This window comes from Tupaia chinensis, unplaced genomic scaffold (genome assembly GCF_000334495.1).
Source record: "Tupaia chinensis unplaced genomic scaffold, TupChi_1.0 Scaffold143902_1, whole genome shotgun sequence".
In the NCBI taxonomy this organism is placed as follows: Eukaryota; Metazoa; Chordata; class Mammalia; order Scandentia; family Tupaiidae; genus Tupaia; species Tupaia belangeri.
The window spans coordinates 105,636-110,993 of NW_006203753.1; the positions used below are offsets into that span (position 1 = coordinate 105,636).

Genomic DNA, 5,358 nt, shown 5'->3' on the forward strand with positions numbered 1-5,358 from the left:
TTCTTTCTTTCTTTCTTTCTTTCTTTCTTTCTTTCTTTCTTTCTTTCTTTCTTTCTTCTTTCTTTCTTCTTTCTTTCTTTCTTGTTTTTAGAGAGAGAGAAATTTTTGCTATAGGGCTCATGTGCTCGCCAGAGAGACAGAAAGCAAGAAATCACCCCCCCCTCCCATGGAGGATGACCATGCCACAATCCCTTCTCCATTCTTCTCTCTGGCTTTCGGGCATGTACGCACACACACCCAGCATGAGTTTAAGTTGCCAGGTATGGGACTAGAACCACAGTTGACTACATGGAATCCAGTGATGTAACCATTATGCCACCTGCTGGCCCTAGAACCCTAAACTTTTTTTAAAAAAAATACACATCACTTAGTTTATAAGTTGAATTTACCCAACATGAACACATTTCACATCAGCCCAGATGACGATACAAAACACATTATCATCAACAGATAATGAGCCATTTCTGTGTCTTGCCTCTATATTTTCCTCCTTAATTTCTTTCCTTATAGTCTCTCCCTTTCCCACCCTGTTCCCACATTGTCTCCAGTATCCATAACCATTTTCAGTGCTTCTGTATTCTAGTCTTTCAGTTTCTAACATAGAGTGTGGATATGTTGAATGGAGACATACAATGTCTCTCTTTCATAGCCTGGCTTGCTTCACTTGCAGTAAATCTTCCATATTTCTCCACTTTCTGTCAAATGCCAGGGTCTTGTTTTTCTATGGCTGAGTAATATCCATAGAGTACATGTTCCACACCTTTAACTAACAGATGAGTCTCAGCCAATCAGAGCAGCTGAGCTTCAGTCAGCCCAGAGTTCAAGCCATGCTCAAAAGACAAGTAGAAGCTAAAACCCAACAGCCTGTTTCTGTGTCTGGCTTCCACTTCCTGTATGTCACTTCCTGTTCTCTAGCTATAAATATGACCTGCACATGTGGTGAGACAGGACATTTTAAGCAATTTTTGATCAATTTTGGGAGCTATTTTTAGTTAAGAATCATAAATAAAAACAGGTTAATCTAGAAAATAAGATTTGTTGCCATTTTATCTTTTGCCTTATTGAAATTCAAATGTAGAAACACAGGTAATGATTTTCAGATGGACTACGTGATTCACCAGTTTGATAGCAATTGGTAAACTTTAACGAAATTCTATTTACAAGCCCATAGGGCCCAATTTTTAATTTAAAATAAGAAATCTAAGTGTCCATTTGCCCCTTAAATTTATGAAGTTAACAAAGAGAGTTTAAAACTTATGAGCTATTAACAACAACAAAAAAAGAGCCAAAATGTAAATGAGCCAGAAGATAGAGGGAAAATGTGGTGAATTTACTATTCCTGAAGAAAGTAACACAAGTTCCTTTCTGAGTCATATATTCAAGTTAGAAACCAAATTCTATGATGCCCTGGGAGAAAAAGTGGATGATAACACACAGTCTATAATTGAAAACAAGGGACTGAATACCCTGGAGAAATAGCAAAATTACATCACAGATGACTTAGCAAAATTGTGTGTTGAATAGGTCTTCTTTGGAAATGTAAGTGTTTTCACGTACTCTGTAAGAAGCGTATCTTATTGAAGACATCTGGAAGGTAAGAGTGAGGGAGACAGTACATCCTGAAATATCTTTTTGAATACAGGTACACTTTATTCAACAGCTACGTGTTAGAAATTCTATTATCTTAAAGTCCTCTTAGTAGGGAGGTGGTTTTTCATGTTGAGTTGAAACCCATCCATTTATGTTCTCTGTAAAATCAGAATAACATTTTTTTATATTTATCACAAGTTTTTCTTCCATAATTAAATGAAATCATACCTATGAAGATGTTGAGTGAATGTAGGGAATATTATAATATCATAAACTATGCTAAGTTGAGAATTATCGCATGACTTTCCAGTGGGTTTGGTTTACTTGTTCATGTTTGCAATCTTTACACGTGTGTGTAGACCTCTGGATGGATTAAGAGCATGTAAGAAACAAGCATATAAGTTACTGGCTATGGTGACTCAGGAACCAACAGTCCAGTAAAGAAAATAGCATCTTCAAAACTACCTGCTGGTGAGTGAAGGGTGTGTCAATGTGTACATTCGTGGTTACATCTGCCTTATGAATACATAATGTGACACACATTTTTAACATGGACTCATTGTATCCTCGTAACAGCTCTGCAGGAAGTGGGGGAAATAAAATGAATCTCAGACATCACTTAATTTGCCTAGTGACACGGGAGCTGGAGAAGGAAGAGCATAAACCCGAGTTTGCCTGCCATGAAAGTTCTTGATCTATGCTATTTATGCAGAGCAGAGGGCCACACATCTTCTCTGAGTTCAAGAGAGGCAGAGCTTGTTGTCTATGGAGTGGAAAAAATAAAATGCATGTATGTAGAAACGAGAAACAGATGTGAGTTACAGAGGTAAAGGACTGTAAAAAGCAAAGTCATTTCATGTAAGAGAAATCTGAGAAGAGACCGAGATCCCTGTGTGTGTTTCATAACCTGTAAGCAGAAGTGCACAGGTTTGCCCTGGGAACAGAGAGCAGATGACTTGAAATGGAGCGAAGCAACTTCCTGCAAGTCTTCCCAAACAACCGTGAGGTGGGCGTCTGTTCTGCAGGAAATGTGAGCCTTTGAGACGTGGAACCTTTCAAGAAGGTGATACAGTCCTTTAGAGCTTTAGGAAAATCCAGAAGTAAAGTATTGGGTGGTCTGAAGAATAAGGCGAATTTTATCCACAATCTCATAAGATGCAGATGCCAAAGGACAGTTTTTTAAGCGTTTTTTCTTGAGTGTTTCCAAAGTACCACCACAATCCCATGTGAAATGTGTCTTGAAGCTTCTGGCTCTAGGCAGGAGGATGTATTTGGTGAAGACATTTCAAGTTTTGGCAAGTACAGTTTTTGCGTATCATGTTTATCTGCACCACGGTATATAGTGCTTGAACCCCTGGGCAGTCATCCAGGGGCCATGGCAGGGAAGGCAGTGGGCAGTGCGTCCAGGGGCCACAGCAGGGAAGGCAGGGGGGCGGGGGGCCAGGGGGCCACGGCGGGGGGGGGAAGTAATGTATTGGATGGTCTGAAGAATAAGGTGAATTTTATCCAGAATCTCATAGGATGCAGATGCCAAAGGAGAGTTTTTTTAAGCATTTTTTTATGATTGTTTCCAAAGTACCACCGCAATCCCATGTGAAATGTGACGAAGTTTCTGGCTCTAGGCAGGAGGATGTATTTGGTGAAGACATTTCAAGTTTTGGCAAGTACAGTTTTTGCATACCATGTTTATCTGTACCAAGGTATGTAGTGCTTGAACCTCAGGGCAGTCATCCAGGGGCCACAGCAGGGAAGGCAGGTGGGCAGTGCGTCCAGGGGTCACAGCAGGGAAGGCAGGTGGGCAGTCATCCAGGGGCCACAGCAGGGAAGGCAGTGGGCAATGCATCTAGGGGTGACAGCAGGGAAGGCAGGTGGGCAGTGCGTCCAGGGGTCACAGCAGGGAAGGCAGGTGGGCAGTCATCCAGGGGCCACAGCAGGGAAGGCAGTGGGCAATGCATCTAGGGGTGACAGCAGGGAAGGCAGGTGGGCAGTGCATCCAGGGGTCACAGCAGGGAAGGAGCCGAGCCGGCGCTGCCCCAGGGGGAACACAGCACCAGAGAAAGCAGGACGGACATGAGACCAGAGAATGGAAACACGCTGCCTTGGGCCAAAGAAATACTCGTAAGCAGGTCTTTCTAAAGGAAATGGAAGAGACTGTTTTAATGAGCTAGAGTAGCCTAGAGCTAAGGTAGGAACAGGCTCTATTCCCTACAATACTGTTTAATTTAGGAAACAATTAGCGGTTATACAAGCTGTATTCTAGAAAATATTCTGAACACTGTAAAATATCATTTCATTTAAGTTGTCATAATATCTTATAATATAGACATTCTAAAAATCCAAACTTAGGATCAGGAGGTGGTGCAGTGGTTAAGGCACTAGACTCCCACATGGCCAACCACAGTTCAAGTCCCAGACCTGGCAGCCTGAAACACACCAGGCGCGTGTGTGTGCCCAAAACCCTGAGGGGAGGACGGTGGGAGAGGGCCTGCAGCAGGGGCATACCCCTCCTGAGGAGTGATTTCTCGGTTTTTGTCTCTGTCTCTCTCTCTCTAGAGAATGCATGCAGCCTATAGCAAAAATCTCCACACACACACACACAAAATCTAAGTTTACAGTGAAAAATAAAGCTAAAATTAATCATTAAAGTCACACAAGTAGAATAGTCCGTATCAGGAGTTTTAAAAATGCTCTTCAACTCACTCTTCCCCTAGCCTGAGAGTTCAGTAAAATGTTCTGTATATTGACTCAAGATGGGGTGAGGACAGATGATATTGGCAAGGATCAGTTCCTGCATGTCAGCGTCACAGTTTCTTCCTTTACCCAGCCTCTGACGGCCCACGTCTCACTCCGGGCTCTCCCTACGCTTTCCTCAAAAATGGTGTTAGGCGGATAACGATATGGTGGATCTATGAAAAACACGGTGGAAGTCTCATGGGGATCCCAGTGACTCCTCCGCAGTTTCCTTATCTCAGCATCAATACGAAGGGACGCACTACACACACGTGTGCGTTGACGTGTTCGAACCAGATTACATGACTCAGGTCTTCCCTTTAAATATCCCATCAACCTTAAAATGAGCTTTATTCATCAGCCCACGAATAAAATTTGATCTCCAGGGAAATAATTTTCCTGCATTGGCATAATTCTGCAGGTGCACTGACCTAGGAGCGAAGTCCGTGGTGTTTCCGAGACGCTTCCCTGGCAATTCCGCGCATGCCCACCCCGCGGAAGCCACTCAGCATGCCCTGGGGGAACCGGACGCCCAGCTCTGACTTCATCCTGCAGGGCATCTTCGACCACAGCCCCGCGCACACCTTCCTCTTCTCTCTGGTCCTGGGCATCTTCTCCGCGGCCGTCCTGGGGAACTCGGCGATGCTGCTCCTCATCTGCGCGGACGCCCGTCTGCACACGCCCATGTACGTCCTGCTGGGCCAGCTCTCGCTCATGGACCTCATGCTCGTCTGCACCACGGTGCCCAAGACGGCCGCCACCTACCTGTCTGGAAGCAAGGCCATCTCCCGGGCCGGCTGCGGGGCCCAGATTTTCTTCTACGTGTCCCTGCTGGGCGCCGAGTGCTTCCTGCTGGCCGCCATGGCCTACGACCGCTACGTGGCCGTGTGCCGCCCGCTGAGATACGCCGCGCTGCTGCGCCCTGGCGTCTGCGCCCGCATGGCCGCGGCCTGCTGGCTGCTGGGCGCGCTGGACGGCACCGTGGAAGCCGCCGTCGCGCTGTCGTTCTCCTACTGCGGCTCCCGGGAGGTGCCCCAC

General features: G+C 45.4%; 1 pseudogene; it reads left to right on the forward strand.

Annotated features, from left to right (window-relative positions):
* The first annotated feature begins 3,101 nt into the window (after positions 1-3,101).
* Positions 3,102-5,358, forward strand: part of LOC102468865 (olfactory receptor 2M5-like) — a 3,321-nt pseudogene continuing 1,064 nt past the window's right edge.